Source organism: Rhinopithecus roxellana, chromosome 6 (assembly GCF_007565055.1).
Source record: "Rhinopithecus roxellana isolate Shanxi Qingling chromosome 6, ASM756505v1, whole genome shotgun sequence".
Taxonomy (NCBI): domain Eukaryota; kingdom Metazoa; phylum Chordata; class Mammalia; order Primates; family Cercopithecidae; genus Rhinopithecus; species Rhinopithecus roxellana.
Window position 1 is genome coordinate 113800572 of NC_044554.1, and position 24808 is coordinate 113825379.

A 24808-nucleotide genomic window follows, 5' to 3' on the forward strand; every position below is an offset into this window, starting at 1 on the left:
TGACCCTGGAGAAGTAGCTGGGGAGGACCTGACCCTGGAGAAGTAGCTGGGGAGGACCTGACCCTGGAGAAGTAGCTGGGGAGGAGCTGACCCTGGAGAAGTAGCTGGGAAGGAGCTGACCCTGGAGAGACAGCTGGGAAGATAGGGTTTCCTGTGATGCCCGTGGCTCACAGTGGATAAGGAGCCTTTTCCCCTTCATTACGAGTCATCTTCACAGGGAGTGGGACCCACCGCCTCTCTTGGACTGGAGGAGCAGTTTCAATTACATCTCAGAAAGGATGCTTGTAGCTGACAAGCATTTGCCACCACTTAAATGGCTGTTCTTAAATGGGCTTTGCATAGATGCTGTCACTCAGCTATAGGGGCCCATTTTGCAACCAGCTCAGCTGGGTGACTGTGTTGTCATCGCCTCAGCTTTGGCCTTTCCTGAGGACAGGGAATGTGTGGAAAGGTTTTGAATTGAAGTCCTGCCCGGTGTCAGACGCAGGGTCTCTGCCTGGAAGCCCATATGACCTCTGGCCTTGAGCCCCAGGCTCGCCACTTAAGGCCCATGTCCATGGTGGCCGTGGCTGCCACTGGGTCCTCTGCATTCCTCATTCCTGCCTCCATCAGCCCCTGCTGTAGTCTAAGGTGCTGCCCGTTGATGTACGCCTCTTCCCCTGGTTGGTGACACAGCGTAGTGAGGGCCCTTGCTGCTGCGCCTTGTGAGGGTCCCCTGAGGCTGTAACAAGGCACTAAGCCAGAAATTCATCTTCTCCCAACCATGGAGGCCAGGAGTCCGATATCAGGTGTGGGCAGGGCTGGCTTCTCCTGAGGCTCGCCTTTGGCAGACAGCCGCCCTCTCCCTGTGTCTTCACGAGGCTGCCTGTCTGTGCCTGTCTGTGTCCACGCTCCTCTTGCCGTAAGGACAGTCAGATTGGGTTAGGGCTTGCCCTAAAGACCTCCTTCTTACCTAATTACTTCTTTATAGATCTTGTCTCCGGATATAGCCACATTCTGAGGCCCTGGGATTAGGACTTCAGCAGGAACTTGGAGATGCAACTCAGACCAGAGCAGGCCCCAGCTGAGCGCAGCGCCCGTGACATGATGTGCCATGCTGCCCTGCGGTTCCCAACCGCGTCTCTGCTGCGCTCCAGGTCTGCACGTGGTGGCTGGCCTGCATCTCGCCTGGTGGCTGTGGGGCACCTTCGACTGACCTGATTCCAGCCCCCTCTTTCCGCCCCTGCCCCACCTCATCCTTCCCTGGCCCGGGCTCTCCCTCAGCAAACGGCCCCTCCTCCTTTGCTGTGCACACTCATGGCCTTGCTCCCAAACCAGAAACCTGAGCCTTGCCCTGGACTTCCCTCTGTCTCCCTCCCTCTGTCCCTCTCTCCCCTCATATCCAGCCAATCCCAAATCCTACGGAGTCTTCCTTGTTAGAATTGGTCCTGTCCCCCTTCCTTCCTCTCTGTCCTCTGCTGCTGTCTCAGGCCTTCACTGAGGCTGTCAACGTCCCCATCTCTGGTCCTGCCCTTCTGATCCGCTGCCCACTCTGACCAGGCTGAGCCTGCTAAGATGCATGTGTCCCATTGATCTTTCCTGCTCAGCTCCCTCCTGAACCTCCATCTGCCTTCGGGGTCCTTCTGTCCTCACAGACCTGCCATCCTGCCACCCCAGGCCTGACCCCCTTGGAATCCCTGTGTACCTGAGCTCTCCAGTGCCTGCGTTTTCTCCCCTGCCTTTGGCCTGAGCTGCACTCCCTCCTCAGATCCCAGCCTTGGCCCTCTCTCCTGGCATTGCTGATGAAGGTTCCTGGGGGCCTGGTAGCTCCTTGAACCAAGTGTTTGTCTAAAATAATCCTCATTTTCCCCGTAGATGCCTTCATTCTCCTTCTCCTTCTTCTTCTTTTTCCTCCTCCTCCTCCTCCTCCTCCTCCTCCTCCTCCTCCTCCTCCTCCTCCTTCTTCTTTTCTTCCTCTTATGGAGTTTCTCGCTTCTGTTGCTCAGACTGGAGGGCAATGGCATGATCTCAGCTCACTGCAACCTCTGCCTCCTGGGTTCAAGCTGTTCTCCTGCCTCAGCCTCCTGAGTAGCTGGGATTACAGGCGTACGCCATCATGCCCGGCTAATTTTTGTATTTTTAGTAGAGACGGGGTTTCTCCATGTTGACCAGGCTGGGCTCAAGCTCCTGACCTCAGGTGATTTGCTCACCTTGGCCTCCCAAAGTGCTGGGATGACAGGCGTTAGCCACCGTGCCCAGCCATTTGCTTCTTACATAATACAAACTCAGCACAAAATTGCATCCAGAGAAGCTCACATGCAGCTCCAGGCATCAGAAAAGAGTAGTTTTGATCTATTTTTGCTATCTCAAAGTTCTGGAAGAGGATGTGGTGCAGGCAGAATGCTATCTTGTAACACTGGAGCCCTGGCGGGAAGCCTGAGCTCATAGGGAGGGGGACAGGCTCCCTGGGCATGGATCCAGGCTCCGGTACTTTCTGTCTGGCCTTTGGGAGTGTTGGGCCTCTGCCTCAGTTTCCACATATGTGGAAAATGGGCAAAATGCAAGAAGCTGCCTCACTGTGCTGTGACAAGGACTGATGTGAGAGCGCTCCAGGCTCACAGACCAGAGCTGGGACGTGGGGGCTCTGACACAGAGTGGCTGCACGGGACCTTCACCATCATCTCCCTGAGGCCATGCCCCACAGTGGTTTCCTGGTGTCCTTGACACAGCTCCCATCTTCTGTGTGCCCACTCAGAGCACTTCTGTCTCCTCTCAGCTTCCATCTTTCTCCTCTTCGCATTACCCCATTTTCCTACAAAATATTGGTAAGTACATGAACAGCAAAGACCCCTCCTCAGACTGCGAGAGAGGGTGCGGGTGGGGGCAGGGGTGGGGGCAGGGGTGGGGGCAGGGGCAGGGGGCTTAGAGTTTCCCAACTTTCCCCTCTCACTCACATTGGGTGACTGTCCCATGGTAGCCACTCAGCTTCCTGGGAGGTACTCAGGAAAAAAAGGGCCCTTTGGTCAGAAACTTTGTGTCTTTTTTTTTTTTTTTTTGAGATGGAGTCTCCCCTTATCACCCAGGCTGGAGTGCAGTGGTACAATTTTGGCTCACTGCAACCTTCTCCTCCCAGGTTCAAGCAATTCTCCTGCCTCAGCCTCCTGAGTAGCTGGGATTACAGGTGTGCGCCACCACACCCAGCTAATTTTTATATTTTTGGTAGACACAGGGTTTCACCATGTTGGCCAGGCTGGTCTCGAACTCCTGACCTTAAGTGATCTGCCTGCCTCGGCCTCTCAAAGTGCTGGGATTACAGGTGTGAGCCGCCACGCCTGGTTGGACAGAGGTTCTGTGTCTTTTTGTTTTGGAACCCTTCTTGAGGGCACTGTTGGGTATCACCAGGCAGCCTTGGCATAAGAACAGATTTAGATATGGCTTGGATGTTTGCCCCTCCAGGTGTCATGTTGAAATGTGATTCCCACTGGTGGAGACAGAGCCTGGTGGGAGGTGTCTGGGTCCTGGGGGTGGATCCCTCATGAATAGTTTAGAGCCATCTCCTTGGTGATGAGTGGGTTCCCGCTCTGAGTTCATATGAGTGCTGGTCGTTTAAAAGTGCATGGCACCCCCTGACTCGCTGCCTCTCTCACCATGAGATGCACCTGCTACCCCTTCACCCTCCACCATGATTGGAAACTTCCTGAGGCCTCGCCAGAAGCAGATGCTGGCGCCATGCTTGCAGCCTGCAGAACCTCAAGCCAATCAAGCCTCTTGTCTTTATAAATTCCCCAGCTGCAGGTGGGCTCCTTTAGAGCACCGCCAGGGTGGCCTCACACAGATTCCCGCTCCAATTTAGCTCTGGGAAAAAGCTGGTTTTGCTTTTCGCTTTTTTGTTCTTTGGACAAATTTAGAAGTTTTCTTTCTGTTAGAAAATGAAAATTATGCTCCTGGACAAGTTTCCTGTTTTGCTTCAGCTGTCAGGAAACCCCATGTCCAGCTGCAAAGCCAGTCCGAGTCGGGCCAGGGTCCGCTTTCTGGAGGCTCTTGTGTCTGTTGTCCTCTCGTGAGGCATGAGGAGCAGAGGGTCTGGGGGCGACACAACAGACTCCCTTCATCTCTCGCGGGAAGGTGTTTGCTTTAGGCCCTCACTCTAACGTTCTAATCTCAAACCCATACACGTTTCCTCTAACGTTTATCAGACTCCACAGAACTGGACAGACCTCCATAAATACCAAACTGGCTTCGTGTGCTTCAGCTTTACAATATGCGGCATTTTTAAAAAATGACAGGGTCCAGGGTTTACACATTTACATCCTATGCAAATAATTATGGCAAGTGTGTGAATCAGAAAAATGTGCTTTGAATTGGGCTGGCCTCTCCTTTCAATCTTGCCTTTTATTTGAAAAGAGGCAAACAGAAAGGAATTACATCTATTTGCTTTTTCTGTTGAATATTTTAATGGTTTGTTCTGTCTGAGAAAACCTGATGTTTAGCTAAAGTTGACAGAAACCACAAGTGGACGTGTCAAAACAAGCTGGAGAAAGTTACTTTTGATGTGTTTTATTGAGATATCCGGGTACTTTCCAATTATTTTATGCCAAGAAAGGTAATTCTTCACAAAAAAATGATTTCTTTTGAAAACCACAAGTGTAACTTGTCAAACCTTAAATATCATTTAGATCCATCGCGGGGGAAGTTGTAAGGCGGGCTCTGGGGCTCCTGGCAGGAACAAGAACGCAGATTTGAGGGACGCGTGTGCAGCGTGCGTAGCCGTCCCTCCACGCTGTCCTCCACACACGGGGGGACACGGGAGGCAGGCGGCCTCCTCTGTGCTCAGGAGGAGTTTGTGGCACTTCACGTCCGCACTGCCCTGCTCCCTGCAGCAGCACCCAGAGCTGTCCTTGGGTTCTGAGGCCACTGAAATGTGAGTGAGCAAAGAGCTTTGAGCCGCTGAAGCCCACTGGCTCTTGGCTCTGAGAAACAGGGATGTTCAGACAGGTGGCCTCTGTTCTGGAGGTGCTGGAAGGGCCCAGATGGCATGTGGCAGTCAGCCAGGCCTGGGGCCAGCACTGATTCTGCCACCCAGGAGTCCCCAAGCCTCCCTGAGCCCGGTTCCTCTTCTTAATGCCAGGGCGAGCAGATCCCTCCTGCAGGGTAATGGAGCCCTAATGAACAGCACGCCATGGGGTGCTGGGCGCAGGGCCCACTGTGCAGGAGCCCTGTGGACGGACGTGTGCCCTTCTCCCCCAGCTTGGATAACTGAGGCCCAGAGAGAGACCACTCCCCAACCTTGCCCTGCCTCTTAGCAGAGTCCAGCTCTGCACACACACAGCTCGCCGCTCCCTTCTCTCGTGGGGTGAAATCCAAATTATTTGTAGACACGGGCACTGTGCACACGTGAAATACCTGTGTTCCTCGGCACTAGATTTTTCAAAAGGTGACTTAAGAAACAGCTCACAAATACAAAGACAATGGGGAAGGGAGGTGTTTTCAGATTAGACGGAAACCACATGAAAGACGCTTCGGAAGAGGAGCGAGGTTTGGACTTGACTAGGCAGTGGGCGGGGCCGGATCCCCGGTCGTCCAGGAGGGGCCCAGGCGCGTGGAACCGCGGGGGTGGGGGGCTCCCAGGAGGCAGCCCTGCCCTGGGGAGATGCCTGGAAGCCCCCTGCGCCCCCACCTGGCCACATGCTGTGTGGGGGATTGGAAAACCATCTTCTCCATTGGCACAGACGGTCGGATCTGTGGGGCCTCAGAGGGCAGCTGCGAGAACGGCTCTGGCTGAGGTCTGGAGGCGCACATCCCTCGGTCTTGGCACTGGGACTGCTCTGCCTGTCGCCTGAATTTTACCACTCAATGTTCTTTAGAAAAGGGGACGAGGACAACAAGCTTGGGGAAAGCCCACATTTAATTAAGGTGCAGCCCCCGACGAGGTGCGCACACGTGGTCAAGGTGTAGGAGACAGAGGCCCACCTGGGAGCCTGCCAGGCAGCGCCAGGTCACAGGTCCAGCCCTCAGCTGGACAGGCCGTCCCTCCTTGGAGGCTGCAGGGTGGGACTGTGTCCCCGGTGCAGGCGGGATTTGGCCCATTTTGAGTCGGGCTGTGTGAACATCTGCAGCTGCTGGGTTTCTTGGTCTGGCCTATAGTGGACCCAGGAGCACCTTTGCCAGGCTGAGTGGGAGGCCCGGGCAGGTTCACCAGGCTCAGGTCTGTCTGCCTTTCCCATGTTGCCCTGAGGTGCGCTAGCTTTCTTGGGGTGTGCCTAACCTTTCAGCCTCCTTCCTGCCACCTCCTCCCTACTTTTGTGTCCCTGCAGGAAGGAGGAGAGGACCCTGGTCCAGCGCCGTCCACAAGCCTTTGTGGGTCCCTGGGTCTTTGTGGGTTCCCAGGGCGGGGTGGGGGCTGGCTGCCCTATGTCGCTCCAGCCTCGGCTAGTGAGAAGAAGGCCGGGCCTTGGCTGACTTGATGTGGTGTGTACCAGGCTGCCCGCTGCTCCCTCAAAGGGGGGCCCCAGGTCAGCTATAGGATCCTGAGCCCGGCTGTGCTGCCTGGGGCTGAGCGACCTCTCGAAACACAGGTCTGGGGAGAATGTGTTCTGGCCTCTGTGCAGAGCCCACTCGAGACCAGGAGGACCCCCGGGTGATCAGACACCCTGGACGCCAGGGTGGCAGCGTTATCCAAGACCCTGGGAAGGGAGAGTGGCTGTGGCCTGCCCCGGAACTGGAGGGAGGAGGACACTGGATGGTTCCAGCTGTGGGTGGATAGAGGCCACATTGGTGCTGGGGCCCTGAAACCCTGGGGGCCACAGTCCAGTGAAGGAGCGTCCAGGACCCCTGGACACCGAGCCCTGGGCATGGTGGGTAGTGTTGAAAAATGGATTGCATGAGACTTTGTCCTTCCTCTCTTTGGCCATTCTCAGTGGGCCTTGGGTTCCTCGGGAATTTCTCATGGGAAGAATGAGAGGGACAGGTGAGAGGACAGAGCCTGCTTCTGTTCCTCCTTCACCTCGTGGGGAGTCACACATGCACAGGTGGGAAGGGCTCTCGGCCAACAGGTGAGGCTGCCTGGGCTGGGGCCTGCAGTCAGCTGCCATCTGTGAGGCCTTTGGCAACTGTTTTTCCATCAACCTAAGAAGAATAGGATAAAACCAGCACATTCTAAATCACCCACATTGTCAACAAGCGCACGCAAGTGGCCCTGCAGTGTCTGCACGTGTTTCTGCTCCTGAATTGCATTGGTGTGGAGCTGCCTGCCAGCTTCTCATTCACAGTGCAGGGCTTCTCAAAGCTGAGCTGTTCTCAGGCCCTTGAGGCCTGGAGTTTGCTGGCCTGGCCTGCGTTGTGGCATCAACACCCCATGTGAGCTTCGACATCTTGTTTCTTCTTGCCTCCTCCTCAGTAGGCGTCAGGGTTCCTGGGTCGCCTCACTGCTCACCCCAACTTGCCCTCAGTAAGTGGGCTCCCAGCCACAACTCTACGCCCCTCTGTCTGTAACTGCCAACTCCACAGGCTTGGCTGGCCTCTCTCCTGGGTGCCAGGCCCTATGCACAAACATCACCAGACCCTCCCATGCCTGGATGTCCTGCATGGGTCTGGACATCAACCGAGAGCGAGGCTCAGCCTCCTCCATCCCCACAGCCTCCTAGAGACTCCCTCTCGGTTTGGGTCACTGTCATCTGCCAAGCTGAACTGCATTAAGCTGAGAGCGAACCGTGACACCACACCCTCCCTTCCTTCTTTCTATCTGGTTGGCTTCAAAAATCGAACGGCCCTGACTTGGCTGCTTGCCGTGCCCCGGCCACTGCAGGGCGCTGCCTCTGCTGTCTTTCCCCAGACACTCACTGACCAGCTGGGCTCATTGCAGCAGCCCAGGCTCTGGTTCCTCTTCTCTTTCAGGGGATGGAGGGTAGGGACCATGTTGTAGAGCCGTCACCTCTCGCCTCCTCTTCTCTTGTCCCACCAGGGCTGAGCCTGTGCCTGGCACATCATCACTCACAGACGTGATGCTGAGTGGCTGAGACCGAACAGCAACAAGACCAAGCTCTTTGGGAAAGCCTCAGAGCCCCCAAAGGCTACGTCAGGAGCTGGTGAGGATCTCTGCCCTTCAGGAGGAATCCTCGCACAGGAGGAGTCAGGACTGCCAGATGTGAGGACATCCTTTAGGGCAGTGCTGCCAAGCCTTTTACATGTGCTGGCACACGGGAAAGTGAACACCTTTGTGGGACAAGATGCAGCTGATGGCAGAGTCCTGGAGGGCGGCAGTCCCAGGGCAGAGCCCCCTCCCTGGGCACAGCCCTCACCTGTTGTTCCCAGGTCCCCTGCACGCCGGGCGTTCTGGGATGTGCTCATTTATCCTTGGGGTCCTCACCATCTCTCACGGCGCTGGGAAAGAATCTCTCTGTGAGGATGATTTGTGGAGGAAAAACCTGGCCGAGTTTCACATGTGAAGGGATCAGACGTGTCATCTGTGACAGGGTGGCTGCAGAGGGTTTCAGGTACAGTGTCCTGCTTGCCCCAACTCGGCAGGCTGTGGCTGGGGACTTGGGTCAGCCCTTTCCCCTTTGTGGGTCTCAGTTTCATCGGTAGGGTGGGGAGGCAGTAGGGTGGCCTCCCAGCCCCTGTATGGGAGCCCCCTCCTCTTCCTTGATCTTTGTCTGTTTTTCTCTTTGTTCAGCTGGAGACAAGCTGTCACCCTCTGGCTTCCCAGGGAATCCAATGGCACGGGTGTTTCCCAGGCCTGGGTGTTGCGTCCCGCAGTGGCGTCCTCACCTCTCCCCTCGTTCATCAGCGTGTTTGCAGCCGCAGCCCCTCATTTCCTCTCTGAGGATTGCAGACCAGGGACAGCTCGGCTGAGTGGCTCCTAAAGGTACTTTCCAAACCTCCCAGTTAACTCTGTGATGATGGGGTTAAGGGTGCTGTCTTTTCTTCCACACAGTCATTCATTGCAATGTTGTCTTGCCCAAGTTATGCCACGCGTTTTGCCAAGCGCTGCTCTCCCCTGGTATCCTGGCGTTTGCCGCTCAGCGACACGGCCTGCATTGCGTGGGACAGCTCCTCGTCCTGGCCATCCCAGGGCACCGCCACACCTCTTGGGCCTACCTGGGTCTCCTCTCAGATGGAGCAAACCCACGCCCACCCAAGTCACGGTGTTTCCATGGGTGTGTGCCGGGGTGTCTTATGCGTGCGTGGGGCTAAGTCTGGAATTTACTCATTAAAACTTACGAAATCACTGCGAGTTCACGATGAGGCTCCGGTGGGAGCGGGCCACAGCAGCCCCGGGCTGGAAGTCAAACAAGGAAGTAGGATCGTGTTGGAACCTGACGCTTCTGCCGGCGTGCTGGGTGCAGAGAACGGCTCTGAAGATCAGAGCAATGGCACAAAAGGGCCATGGTGACTGTGCAGAGGTCAGGGCTTCATTCCAGGCCCAGAGGGAAGTAGGTGGGAGTCAGAGCTGCCTTCCCTCGTGGCCCTCTGGCCTTGTCCTGCTGATGGCAGGGCTGGTGTTAGGGTAGGGGTTGACATGACACAAATCCACCCTGGAGCTTATGAACATTGCCACGGAGGTTTCTATGTGAACCACATTCACATGTTTTCAAGGAACATTAAAACTAAAAACTAAATGAATTCATAAATAAGGTATAATTGATGTCATGATGACGTCATGACATGCTGAACCAGCCAAGCCCGGCGGTGAAGGTCATGACCTTTGGAATCCAGCAGACCTGGGTTCGAGGCTCAGCCTGGCTACTTCCTGCTTGTGTAATCTTGGCTGCGTGAATGGACTGCACTTGGCCTTGGTTTCCTCGTCAGTGAAACGGGGCAGTGGTGACACAGGCTGCTGGCTTAGGTTAAATGAGAGCACGTGGGCGAGCCACAGTTCAGCGCCTGGCATGCGGCAGGACTTCAGTAAGTGGTAGCTACCCCGTCATCGTCACTGTCACCTGGGACGTCTCCAGCGCCGCCCTGTGTAGGAAGGCGGCCCTCCTTCCCGTCGGTGCTGGGGCATTTCCTGCTCACTGGATGCCCCTGTACAGGTCAGCTCTCCCTCCCCTCTGCAGCCTCCCAGGTGACCTCCTGCTAAAGATTCCAGCACCTATAAAACGTGTTCTTACTCATTTTATGGGTGTCCTTATCAAAAAGCACCACCCGCTCAACTTTACCTTCATAAGCTGGATTATTTCCTTTTTCTTCCTAAAGCAAAGATGCCTCCCTGCCAAGATTGGGGCATTTTATGGTTCATTCAAACCCAAATGTATCATCTAGATTTATAAGAAACACACCCAGTGCCAAGCTGCTTAGGGCACATGTACCAAACCAGGGGGGCATGATTGACAAGCAGAATCCTTCCCAGACTTCAGCTCTCTTTCCCGCTTGGCCCTTCACATGGGGAGGGAAGGGGGCTGCTTGGAGAAGCCGCTAGAAGGAAGGGGCAGGTTGAGCAGTGACTCTGAGCTGAGAAGTGCCTCGGATGAGGGGCTGTGAGGAGGGTGCCTTAGGTGGGCAGTGGTTCCTGAGGTAACCAGGATGCAGCAGCTCTGCAGAGCTGGCTCCCGGCTACGTGCTCTTGTTCTCTCCCAGCACTGCTACCTGGGAAGGGAGGCTGGGAGGAGTCTGGAGACGCATCCCAGGACCACTTTGCAGAGACCTGGAGCACTGAGGACTGAGTAGTGTTTCTAATCACGGTCTGAGGCTCAGGCAGTTACTGCCTTGAGGTCAGTCTGGTCTTGCAGCGCGAATTTAACAAGATCCCTAAAACAAAAATGTCAATCAGACAAATGGTTCCTGTTGGTCCAGTGGGTGAATTTGCTAGGGTGCTGGAGGGAGTCAGGGTGTCTTTAGGCTGCCCACTCACACTTGGTTCTTGTTGGTCCAGTGGGTGAATTTGCTAGGGTGCTGGAGGGAGTCAGGGTGTCTTTAGGCTGCCCACTCACACTTTTCAATCTTAGGGTCTTTTAATAGCAATTTTGGCAAAATGCAACAGCAGCCGGTTTTCAGTGCATAAGGAGAAGGTGAAAAGGAAGCAGGCTGAGTCTGTCTCCAGCACAGATCCCCCACTCCAAAAGCAGGGCTGAAGGGTGGGCTGAGGGGAGGCGGTGGCCGGCAGGAGGGGACGGCTGAGTCCTGTAATTCAAACAGACAGAAGTGCTGGGATGGAAAATGGGCTTTTTGAATGCACGCTCCAGCCCTGCGCTCGCAGCAGGGGCCGGGACGCTGCCTAATGGCCCCCGGACCTGATCATTTCTCTTTATCAACGGTCGGTTAGGGAGACCATGACAGGGCTCCTCTCATGCCTTAAACAGAGGCTGCCCCTCGTCTGACACAGAGGGACCCAAGCGGTCCTTCCCTGCAGCCCCTTCGCTTTGCAGATGGAGAGGCTGAGGGTACACAGATCACCCCACGTTGCACAGTGTCGGGGCAGAATGGGCCGCTCTAGACACCCCCACTCCCATCCACTCACCTCACCTGGCTGCTGTCAATTTTCATAGCTGTTCCTGTTTTGGAAATGAGCATGGAACTTATTTTTAGCTGCATAGAGGTAAGGGCTGCTGCGGGGCCAAGCGTGGGGCCACAATCACCACTGACTTCACCACTGACTTTGCCATTGATATCCTGGTGTCACGCTTCCCAGGGAGGAAGGGGTTGCACAACAAGGCCGGCTGGGAAGCACTTAGGCGAATCCCTTGGTGACCGCCTGGACGTTGTCCTGTGCACCCGACTTTGCAGCACAGCTTGGAGTTTTCAGAGACCTCCTTGGGGCTCCCGTCGCTTGGCACACGTCCCGGCAAGGTCCCCACTGGAGCGTGTCTGAGTAGGATGAGGATTTCTTCCTCACTCCTAAAGGAGAGTCTGCTCTGACTACGCATCACCTTGCACTCTGAGTTTCTAGAGAGAACCCCTCCACTCATGGCGTGAACGAGGAGCGCAGAGCTGGGCCAGCTTGGGGATGAGCCCGGACCAGGATGACAGGGGTGTCACATGTTGATAGGGATGTCATGATGATGGGCAAGTCACGTGTCACTTGGGGATGAACACGTGTTCTCCACACTGTCCCCGAGGACCCCATTAGGTCTGCACACAGACTCTGGGAAGCACGTGCCATCCACCATCGGCTCTGTTTTACAACTGAGGTAGCCGAGGGATGGAGCAGGAAGGCTCTAGGTCCAGGAGCCCACAGTGCTTCTCCAGCCGGCCCAGCAGGCATGTGAGGAGTTGGTGCTGCCTGGGCGCAGGCTTGGCCTCGCATGGCTGGAAAGGGCATGGGTTCAGCTCTGGTGGCAGCATCTGGTCCAAGAAAGTCTAGTGGAACAGTGTGGTTGCACAGGGCAGAGGTGCACCGCTAACTCACCAGCACCCACTTGCAGGGCAGAAGACATGGGCCCCGTCTCGTGTGCCAGCTCGGACAGTGGCATCCATATTCTGGGTCCTATGACAGCTTTTGTCTGTCCCCACTGGTTTCTGGAACAGGCCTCCCCAGTGGCGGAGGGAGGCTGTTTCTGAGGGAGCCCCAGGTGGAGGGGTCACAGCTATCAGGGCCACCCCAGAATGGCTGCATGTGCCAAGAAGCCTCCAGTAGCAGGAGAGCCACACCACGCAGCAGACAGATGCCTGGAGCATCCAGGACTGTAGACCTCCTGGGCCCAGTGGCACCAGCAAGCCCACTGCACATCCCTGCCCAAGTCCCTTCCATTCCTCAAGTGTACCCTGTCCTCATCCTGAAGAGGACCCTGCGTCATCTCTCTTGCAGGCCATCCGCAGGAGGGAGAAGTTGCAGCTTCCTCAGGGCTCCTCAGTGTCCCACTGCCCCACCTGTGCGTCCTTGGAGTCACGTCCTCTTTTTGCAGCAGAAGGAGGGTGCCCAGGGGCATTGAGGGCCGATCCTATCCTTAGACCCGGGACCTTGCCCCTCACAGCTTTTGAATAACTACAGTCCTGATGGCCCGTCCCTCAGCTTCTCATGCTCTGAGAAGCATCAGGTGCCTCAGAGGCAGTCCCCTCTCAAGGCGTCGCCAGGGGAGGCAGCCCCTGGGCTCTCCCCCTCTCCTCCTTTGACCCCACTGACATTGCCTTGAGGGGACACCTTCCTCTGACTTCACAGTTTTCAAACATTTTGCTTTCAAGACCCTGTCACATTCTTAAAAATCACTGAGTTTATTGTATTGAGAATTAAAACTGAAAAATTTATGACATGTATTAATTCATATAAAAATAACAATAATAAACCCATGACATACAATATTTTTATACAAATAGGATTGTGGCATTGATTTATATTTTTACAAATGTCTTTCATGTCTGGCTTAAGACAGGATGTCTGGATTCTCACATATGTGTTCGTATGTCATATTTTTTCCCATGCAGCTTTATGAGGATGTTACTCACATTTAATGCAATTCACAAATCTAAATTGCACAGTCAAATGGTTTTTAGTGTATTCTACTCACACACTTGCCTGGCTTCCAGCAGAGCCAACTTCAGAGCATCAATCCCAAAGAAGCTCCAGACCTCCTCCCAGTCCTTTCCGTTCCTTCCGACCTAGCCAGCCATAGACAACCACCTAGAGATTTTCTGTCTTTATGATGTTCCCTGTTTGGTAGTTTTTAAAAATATAAATAGAATTTTACGATATGTAGTCTTTTCTTTCACTTAGCATAATGTTTTCAAGGCTCATTCATGTTGGTGTCCATTGCTGTTTCTTAATGAATAATATTACATTGTATGGATATACCACATTTTACTTATTTATTGGTTGATAGATTTTGGATTTTTCTCTCTATAGCTATTAGGAACACAGTGGTCCCCCCTTGCCTGCAGTTTTGCTTTCCATGGTTTCAGTTACTTATAGTCAACTCTGCTCCAAAAATATTAAATGGAAAATTCCAGAAGAAAACAATAAGTTCTAAGTTGTCTGCCATTCTGAGTCATGTGATAAAATCTTGTGCCATCCTGCCCTATCCTGCCTGGGATATACATCATCTTTTTTTTTTTTTTTTTTTTTTGAGATGGAATTTTGCTCTTGCTGCCCAGGCTGGAGTGCAATGGCGCAATCTCGGCTTACTGCAAGCAACTTCTGCCTCCTGGGTTCAAGTGATTCTCCTGCCTCAGCCTCCCGAGTGGCTGGGATTACAGGCACCTGCCACCACACCTGGCTAATTTTTTGTATTTTTAGTAGAGACAGGGTTTCACTATGTTGGTCAGGCTGGTCTCGAACTCCTGACCTCAGGTGATCCACCCGCCTTGGCCTCCCAAAGTGCTGGAATTCCAGGCATGAGCCACCGCACGCAGCCTGCATCATTGCTTTGTCCAGCAGATCTGCACCAGATCTGCCACCTCCCCATTAGCTACATTGTAGCCATTTTGGCCATCATATCAAAAAAGCATAGTCTATATAGGGTTCAGTAGTAATCTCAGTTTCAGCCATCCACTGGGGGTCTTGGATCATGTCCCCTGCAGATAAGGGGAGACTGCCATCATACTGTTATGAAGATCCACACACAAATTTTAGTGTGGTCGTGTGTTTTCACTCGGTTATATACTTGGTTATATTTCACTCTTGGTTATACGCTTAGTGGTGGCATGACTGGGTCACGTGGAAACTGTGTTTAACATCTCGTGGTCCAGCTAAACTGTTTTCCAAACTGGCAACACATTTTATATTTCCCCCAGCAGTGTGTGGGGATTGTACTTTCTACACATCTCTGCTGACACTTCTGATAGTTGGCCTTTTGGATTCTAGCCAACTTAATGGGTTTGAAGTGGGCCCTCATTGCAGCTTAGGCTTGCGTTTCTCTAATGGCCAGGGAGGTGGGACATCTTTGCATGTGCTTTTTGGCAATTCATGTATCTTCTTTGGAGAATTGTCTATTCAGGTTCTTCACTCGTTTTTAAATTGGATTGTCTTTTTTATCATGTCATTGTGAGAGTCTTTCCTGTATATGTATCCTATATGCCATATCCCGTATGCCATATACATCCGGTATGGCATATAACCTGTATGCCAGTTCCTTACCAGATACATGATTTGCAAATATTTCTTCCCATTCTGTGGATTGTCTTTTTCATCTTCTTGATTGTGCTCTTTGAAACACAAAAGTTGAAAATTTTGATGAAGTCCCAACTATCTAATAGTTGTTGTCACTTATGTTTTTGGTGTCATAGCTAAGAAAACATTGCCTAGTGTAAGGTTATAAGAATTTGCTCCTATGTTTTCTTCTAAGAGTTTTATAGTTTTAGCTTTTACACTTATGTCTATAATCCACTCTGAGTTAATTTTTGTGTATGGTGTGAGGTAGAAGTCCAATTTCATTCTTTTGCACATGGATATCCAATTGTCTCAGTACCATTGGTTAAAAAGACTATTTTCTCCCCATTGAATTTTCTTGGGACCCTTGTTGGAAATCAGTTAACTATAGAATGTGAGGGTTTATTTCTAAACTCTCAACTCAATCTCGATTACCTATACATCTGTCCTTATACCAGCACCACACTCTCTTGATTACTGTAGCTTTGTGGGAAATTTTAAGACAGGAAGTGTGAGTTCTCCAACTTTTTTTTTCAAGATTGATTACACTATTATGGGCACTTGCATTTCCATATGAATTTTAGAATCAGCTTGTCAATTTATGCAAAAAAGGCAGCTGCAATATTTATAGAAATTGTGCTGAATCTATAGGTTAACTTGGGGAGTGTTGCATTTAACAACACTAAGCTTTTCAACCCATGGACATGAGATGACTTGCCATTTATTGTATCTTCTTTAATTTCTTTCAACAATGTTTTGTGGTTTTCAAGGTACAAGTTTTCTAATTCCTTTGTTGAGCTTGTTCCTAAGTATTTTCTTCTTTTTCACACTATTGTAAATGCATTTGCTTTCTTAATTCCATTTTCAGATTGTTCTTTGCTAGCTTATAGAAATACAATGGCTTTTTGTATATTAATTTTGTATCTTGCAACTTTACTGAACTTGTTTATCAGCTTGAATACTTTTTGAGTGGATTCATTAGGATTTTCTACATACAAGATTATTATGTCATCTGTGAAAAGAAATAGTTTTACTTGTTTTCAAATCTGGATGCCTTTTATTTCTTTTTCTTGCCTAGTTGCCCTGGCCGGAGCCTCCAGTACAATGTTGAATAGAAGTGGTGAGAATGGATGTCTTTGTCTTGTTTCTGATTTTAGAAAAAGCATTCAGTCCATCACCATTAAGTATGATGTTAGGGGTGGGTGTTTCATAGATGCTCTTTGTTGGGTTGAGGAATTTCCCTTTTATCCCTAGTTCGTTGACCATTTATCCTGAAAGCATGTCAGATTTCATCATGTATGTCCTCTGTATCTAGTGATAAGTTCATGTTATTATTTTTCTTACTAATATGTTGTATAACATTGATTGGCTTTCACATGTTGGGTCAACTTTGCATTTCTGGGGTAAGTCCCACTTGGTCATGGAGTATAACCATTTTTATATGTTGCTGAATTCTCTCTGCTAGTATTTTGTTGCAGATTTTTGCATTTATATTCATAAGAGACATTGGTCTGTACTTATCTTGTGATTTGTTTTTCTGGCTTTGAAATCCGGGTGATACTGGCCTCAGAGGGTAAGTTTTAGGATTAAGTTTTGAAATAATATTTTAAAAATAACTGATGAATAATCATTATTAATTCTTTCAGAAATATTTTGTAGAACTCAATGAAACCAGTGAAAACATCTGGGACTGGGATTTTCTTTGCTGGAGTTTAAAAAATTATTAATTCATTCTGTTACTCATTACAGGTTTATCCAGATTTTCTATTTCTTCTTGAGGCAGTTTTGGTAGTTTGTGCCTTTCTAGGCATTTGTCCATTTCACCTGAATTGCCTTATTTCCTGCCATATAGTTCTTCCCAGTACTCTCTTAATAATACTTTTTATTTCTGTAAAGTTGGTAGTGATGTTACATGTTCATTCCTGATTTTAGTAATATGGACAGTGTGTCGATTTCTTTTTCCAAAGAACTTTTGGTTGCCTTATTTTTTTCTATTTTTGATTTAATTTATTTCTTATCTAATCCTTACTGTTTTTCCTGCTTGCTTTAGTTTTAGTTTGCTCTCCTAGTGTTTTAAGGTGGAAAGTTAGAATATCAATGTGAGATCTCTCTTCTTTTTTCGTGTGGATTGTTATAGCTACAAATGACCCTACAAGTGCTGCTTTAGCTGCATCACATACATTATGGTATGTTGTGGTTTTTACTTGCATTTCTCTTGAAGTAGTTTCTAATTTTCCTTGGGATGTCTTTATTTACACATTTGTTATTTAGGACTATGCTGTTTAATTTCCACATATGTTAAAATTTACATTTATTTCTGTTATTCATTTCTGATTTCATTCTGTCTGTGTTGGAGAACTTACTTTGCATAATATACATCTTTAACACTGGTTGGGTTTTTCTATGGCCTTCACGGATTGTCGATCTTGAAGAACAGGCCATATATGCTTAAAAATAATGTGCATTCTGGTGTCACTGAGTGGAGGGTTCTATAGATGCCTGTTAGGTCTAGTTGGTTTACAGTGTTATTAAAGTCTTCCATTTGCCTGTTGGTCTGACCAGTTGCATCCATTATTGAAGGCAGAGTAATAAAGTCTCCAACTATGGTTGCTGAATTGTCCATTTCTAGCTTGAATTCTGTCAGTTTTGACTTTGTGTTTCTCTGGGCTGCATTGATAGTGCATACAAGTTGATAGCCATTCTGTATTACTGATGGAGCCACCCTTTCATCATTAGAAAGTGCCCCTCTTTAGGTCTGGCAGCATTTTTTCCTGTTTTAAAGTCTATCTGTTCTGACGTTATAGTAAAGCCACTCCAGGTCTTTTATGGGTACTATTTGCATGGCCTACTTTTCCCCTTCCTTTGACTTTCAGCCTATTTGTATCTTTGAATGAAATGTGCATCTCTTATAGACAGATCTTACTTAAAACAAATCCATTTTGACAATCTCTATCTTTTGATTGGGTTGTTAATCCATTCACGTTTAGTGTCCATATTAATACAGCTTGACTTATGTCTATCATTTTGTTTTGTTTGTTTCATTTTTTTCTGGGATGGAGTTCTGCTCTTATTGCCTGGGCTGTAGTGCAATGGCACGATCTTGGCTCACTGCAACCTCCACCTCCCGGGTTCAAGTGATTCTCCTGCCTCGGCCTCCCGAGTAGCTGGGACTACAAGCATGCACCACCATGCCCGGGTATTTAATTTAATTTAATTAATTAATTAATTAATTAATTTATTTATTTTTTAGTAGAGACGGGGTTTCTCCATTTTGGTCAGGCTGGTCTCAAACTCCCGACGTCAGGTGATCCGCCCACCTCAGTCTCCCAAAGTACTGGGATTACAGGCGTGAGCCACTGCACCCGGCCCTGTCATTTTGTTTTTAGTTTCCTCTGTGTCTGGTGTACTGGTTTGTTCTTCTGTTTCTCCTCCATAGATTTCCACTGCACTAAGTGAATATATTCTACAATATTTTAATTTTGTAATGACTTTTTCACCCTACATTTAAAAAATTGGTTTTCTTAGTAATTGTCCTAGGACATACAACTTACATCTTACCTTAGAATCTACTTCAGGTTTCTAACAATTCAGTATAATATTGAGATATTAGTTCTATCCCGCCTCCCCTTTTTGTGATATTAGTACACATATTACACAGATCACATGTATAGATGTCACAAATACACTAATGCATTGTTATAATTATTCTACCTACAGTCAGGCATCACCTAATGATGGGGATATATTCTGAGTAATGTGTCACTGGACAATTTGGTTGTGTGAACATCATGGCATGTACTTATACAAACTGCGATGGTCTAGCCTACCACACACCTAGGCTACATGGCATGGCCTTTTGCTCCCAGGATACAAACCTGTGCAGCAAGTTACTGTATTGAACATTGCAGGCAATTGTAACTCAGTGGTGAGTATGTGTGTATCTGAACATACCTAAATATAGGAAAGGTACAGTAAAAATATGGTATTAAAGATGAAAAATGGTGCACTTGTATGGAACACTTAGCAGAAACAGAGCTTACCAGACTGGAAGTTGCTCTGTGTGCATCAGTGAGTGACTGGTGAGTGAACATGCAGTCCTGGGATATTACTGTGCACCACTTTACACTTTATGAACTCAAGACACTTAGGCTATGCTAAATTATTTTTAAAATTTCCTTCTTTCGTAATAAATTAACCTTAGCCTACCGTAACATTTTTACTCGATAAACAAGAAACATTTTCACCTCCTTTGTAATAACTCTTAGCTTAAAACACAAATTATGCAGCTGAACAAAAATATTTTCTTTATATCCTTATTCTATGAGCTTTTATCATTAAAAAGTTTTTAAAACTTAAAACATTTTTTGTTAAAAACAAAGACACAAACATTCACATCAGCCTCGGCCTACACAGGGCCAGGACACTCAGTATCACTGCCTCCCACCTTCACATCCTGTCCCACCAGAAGATCTTCTGGGTAATCACATGCATGGAGTTGCCAGCTCCTGTGAGGACCATGCTTTCTTCTGGAAGACCTCCTGAAGGACCTACCTGAGGCTGTTTTACAGTTTACCTTTTTTGTAAGCAGAAGGAGTATGTTCTAAAGTAACAATGAAATTATGGCATGATAAATATATAAGTTAGTAACATAGCTGTTTATTATCATTAAATATTCTGCACTGTATATAACTGTATGTTCTATACTTTCATATGACTGTCGGTACAGTAGGTTTGTTTACACCAGCATGGCCATAAGCATGTGAGTGATGCATTGCACTGTGACATCACAACAGCTATGATGTCACTAGGCAATAGAAATTTTTTAGTTCCATTATAAAGTTATGGGATCACCGACATATACGTGACCTGTTATTGACCAAAATGTCATTATGCATGCATAACTTTAATTGAACGTCTTTTAAAGAAGCTAAAAGAAGGGAGAGTAAGCATGCATATTTTTGTTTGTTATATTAGTGTTGTTATATACCATTTCTTGTTCAAATATAATAGCTATAATAAATTATAATTAATAATATAATAATTTAAGTATTATGTTATAATAATTTATCTACTAGATGGGTTCAAGTTACCATCTGCTGTTATTTGCTTATTCTAATACTGTTTATCATTACCCACCTCCTTTATACTACTATTGCCAAATAGGTTACATAGCTATATATTATAGGCCCAACGATAGAATAATATACATATTGTTTTGTACAATTGCTTTTAAAATTAGTTAGGAGATGAAAGAAGAAGAAATATGTAATTGTACTGTCTTTTACAGTTACTTACATTGTTACTTCTACCAGTGCTTTTTTTTTTTTTTTTTTTAGTGAATTTGAATTACCACCTAGTGTCACTTATTTTTAGTTTGAAGAATTTCTTCAGGATTTCTTGTAAGGTGGGTGTTCTAGCAACAAATCCTTCAGGTTTTATTTATCCAGAAATGTCTATCTCACTGCCATTTTTCAAAGATAGTTTTGCTAGATATAAAATTCTTAATTGATAGTGAATTTTTTTTTTCTTTTCAACACTTTGAATATGTTGTCTACTGCCTTCTGGCCTCCATTATGTCTCATGATAAATTATCTGTTACTTTCTTGGAGTTCCCTTTCATGTGATGAATCATTTTTCTCTCATGAATTTCAATATTTTCTCTTTGTCTTTCAGCGTTTTTACTATGATGTGTCTGATCCCTTCACATGTATCCCTCTTAAAGATGGCTGCATTTCTTAGATATGTAGATTAATATATTTCACCAAATTTGGAAAGTTTTTAGTCATTATTTCTTCAAACATTTTTCTACTCCTTTCTCCTACTCCTCTCTTCCTGGTGTTCTTAGTTTGCATATGTTGGTGGACTTTTTGTGTCCCACATTTCTCTGAGGCTACGACGTTCATTCCCTTTCTTCATTTTTATTTAGACTAAATAATCTGCATCAATCTATCTCCAAGTGTTCTGATCCTCCTGCCAACTAAAATCAACTATTGAATGCCTCCATTGATTTTTTTATCTTGTCAATTGCACTTGTCAAGTCCAGAATTTTTATTTGATTTTTTTATATAATATCCATTTCTTTATTGATCTTATTCATTTGATGAGACCTTGTTATAATACCTTCCTTTACTTCTCTAAGCATGGTTTCATTTAGTTCTTTGAACATACTTATAGTAGCTGCTTTGAAGTCTTTGTTAAGTCAGACATACGAGTCTTTTCAAGAATGATTTCTGTTGTCTGATTTTTTTTTCTGTATATGGGTCACAGTTTCCTATTTCTTTACATGTCTTATAATTTTTTTTGTGGAAAACTGGATGTTTGGACAAACGGAGGCAAGATGGCGCAGTTCCGGGTTCTTCACCGTCAACATTCCCGTGCCCAGGAAAGACACCGGTCGACTGCGCAGGCGCAACCCGACCTCCAACGGAGAAAAACCGGAACCCGCCTAGCCACGCCTACCGGCCCACCCCCGACCCGCCTATGTCCCGCCCACTGCCCTCCCACTCCGGGGCCCAGAACATAAAAGCCGCTCCCAGCGGGCGCGCGGTGCGAACTTCCTCGGCCCCTCCTCGTATGCGGGACCCAGGAACATCGCCCGAGAACGCCGGAGCGACTTCGTTGGCCTCCACCCCCGGAGACCGGTGAACCTCGCCCCTCCCTCACATTGGCTTGTAAATAAAGTTTTTTTTTGCCTTGCCTACTTGCCCTTTCTCTGGCATTTGCTCTGGGGGTCGCATTAAAGCAAATCACTGGACACTTTAGAGAATAGATTGTAGCAAATCTGGAGTCTGATTTCTCCCTTCTCAGGGCTTATAGTTTGCTTGTGTTTGTTTAGTAATCTGGCTGGACCCTTTCAGTCAAGGCTGTTACCTTCACAGTGTGAAGCCTCTGATGTCACCACCTTGCGCACGTGCACAGCCACCTTGGGCTGTCAGGGGTTTTAGTAGGGCTCTCTTTGACTGTCTCTTTTTCCCTTATCTCTTTAAGGTGTCTTCCTCTGTCAGTATCACACTCAGCTGCTAGCTACCACTAATGCTGGCTTATTGCTCTATTGTTTCTGACAGTGCCCTGGGCATGAGTTTCTCCACAGTCAGTTTCAATTTCATTTATGCTCCTTTGCAGGGCTGGTTCTTTGGGGCCTGTCTTTGAGTCCTGTTCCAGTCTCAGAATGGCTTCTTAACTGTTTTTCCCTGGTTCTATTTGATAAACCGCTAGCTGGTCTATAGTTTAGCTTATACTCATGGAGCTACCGGCCTCTTGATTTCTTAATACCAAAATATCCACTGTTTTTGACAGCACCCTTAGGCTTGAACTTCCTCACACTATGTTCCAAAGAAAGTCAGTTCCCTTGAGAAGAGCTGCAGAGCTCTCTGTTCTGAAAGCATATCTCTATCTCCTGGGTAAGACCTCCGCATCCTCTCTCTGGAGCTGGGGGGAAGAGCAGCCTGTTTCTCTTGAGTAGCACCCCTGTTTTACAAGTAGGGCATTGGGTGGCGGTGTTGGCCTCCGGTCTTCTTAACTCGCCTCTTCTGACATGGGACCTCTGCCCTGAGTGTGCTGGGTGACAGCCCAGTGTTGCTGGTGTGCTGCACCTGAGCTAGCATTTCCATCCTGTGAATGGGGCCTGGGTCGAGGAGGGAACCCCAGATCTTTCAGCTGCTGCTGAGTGCAGTAAAGCTTCTGCAACTCAGCGTTGAGGTGCTGGTGGCCTGCCCCTCCCAGGGAAAAACCACAGACCTAGTCTGGCTGCTGAAGAAAGAGGGAGCCCTATATTCTTGGCTGCACACACCAGGCACAGAGCTTATATCAGGCATAAATGGAGGCAATGGGGAACGGGTCATAGTTCAGGAACCACAAACTCTCACTCTTCTTACTGAGATTTGATAGATTGTCTTGAATAGATTCTCTCCTTCTACTACTGAGGAGGAAAACGTAACTGATCAGAATGAGAAGGTGCCAAGGGAGACCTCGGAGCTGAGCATTTCATGTGGAGGTCACTGCTAATCTAATTGGGATGAGGTCCCAGCTGAGGGGCTGGACTGGGGGGTCTTTCAGGTCCTTTCAGATGTAAGCGTTGTGATTCTAAATCCATCCGGGCTGGACATTTGAGTGAATGGCTTTACGCTAGCACAGCTTGGTCCTCTGCAGCCTTGGCGGGAAACATGGAGGCGACTCCACTTTGACTTCCTGCCCCCCTGCGTGCTGTGTCCCTAACAGGAGGGCTGAGCTGGTGTTTCAGGAGGCAGCCCTGTGTAGGGACGTAACATCTTCCCATTTGAAGCCACAGCCACTGTGCCTGGGTGCGTGGCCTCACCTGAGACGGAGCCCCCCAGCAGCATGAACAGCACCCCCCACTTCATGCTGCCTGCCACACGAGTGTCCCTCTCATCTGGGCCAACACACCCCAGGTGAGGCCGTCTTCACCCTCCCTTCCACCCTCCCTCCTCTAGTTCTTTGTCTCCTGTTGAGGCTGGACACTGCCCTGGGGTGGAGTGAGTGGTTTCTCTCTGGTGGGACTGGGAGAGGGTCCCTTGACGATTACCAAGATTCTATACTTTATTAATTTTTTTCTACCAATGCTGCCAGAAAGAATTTTCATTGTTGTTGTTCACATAGCTTGTTATTGCTAAGATGAATTCTTTGTGTACAAAACAGGCTTTCTGTCTTGGGTTTGGTAAAGTGAACAAAGAATTAGATTTGAATTTACAAATGTATCTTTTTTTATTTTGTCTTGAACTTCACATCAGTATAGATTCTGCATTCTGCATTGCTCATCTAATGAATGCAGGAAGGACTGCATGAGGCCAGCGTGGCCATGTCCTCACACCAACAGTTCTGCTTGCTCTGAGTCCTTTCCTGGCTGCAGCCAGAGAGAACAGAGAAAGCTCAACACTCTGTTCATGGTGCTGTTGTAATTAATGTGTTATAATTATTTCATATCTTCTGTTAGATCTTCTGCCTTGACTCCCAGTGTCCAAATACAAAAGTATTGACTATTGTCCATGATGCGACAAGCAGGATCTATTGAAGTCAAACACATCATCTTTTAGTTCCAGGCAGGAGTACAGTTAGAACAGATTTTTTTAAAGGCATGATCACTGTGATGGATAAGTATGTCTTGGATTCTAATGAATGAACCAGCGACTTAGTCACCAGCCGCCTACACGAGTAAGGTGAGGGTGTGATGCAGGTTTGGGCAGGGAAAGTCTTTGGTCTCTTTATAGATTTTAGAATGCTAAAATATAATGGCCTGTGGGATCCTGCAACCGAAAGAGGACGTCAGTGGGAAAATGCATGGAATCGGGGGTCTGTTCCTAGAGACGCTTCATGGAACTCTAGACCATGTTAATGTTTGTTTTGAAGCACATATCATGGGTAACACTTGGGGATGCTGGATGGGGAGGATACGGGATCTCTCTGTACTATCTTTGCAACTTTTTCAGTAAATATAAGACGATCCACAAATAAAAGCTTTATTTAAAAATATAATGACCTTGAAATTCTTTTAGAAAGTGAATGAAAACTCCCATAATCTCATCTTCTGTCAGTGAAATCTGCAACTGCCACAGAACTATCACATCAACCCAGGGGAAAAGGGGCAGTTGGGGTCCCCAGAGAGCCCCTCTGGCCTCAGTGGTCTCATCTGGAGAGTGGGAGGTTTGGACTCATCGGGCCGTCTCCAAGGATCTTCTGGCTTGGATGCCCTGTGTTTGAATGTGCAAGGCATAACTATATCTGGGGGGAGTGGGGGGCAAAAACCTCTAAAATACTAGCCTCTTCTGTGGAAATCCAGCTAGTTCCCTTTAATTGGTG

At 48.2% G+C, this 24808-nt stretch overlaps 1 long non-coding RNA gene across 4 annotated transcripts in view; it reads left to right on the forward strand.

The window, feature by feature from the left end:
- Positions 1–2413: 2413 nt before the first annotated feature.
- Positions 2414–24808, forward strand: part of LOC115898350 — a 35454-nt gene continuing 13059 nt past the window's right edge. Inside the window, exons 1-6 of one of the 4 annotated variants that reach the window (XR_004058075.1) lie at positions 2414–2804; positions 7940–8063; positions 8290–8471; positions 8651–8842; positions 20332–20399; positions 21333–21478. This is a non-coding gene — a long non-coding RNA (uncharacterized LOC115898350). Of the gene's footprint in view, positions 2805–7939; positions 8123–8289; positions 8472–8650; positions 8843–8940; positions 9568–20331; positions 20400–21332; positions 21479–24808 lie in introns of those variants that run through there. The other 3 variants (XR_004058077.1, XR_004058074.1, XR_004058076.1) reach the window with 3 other exon arrangements.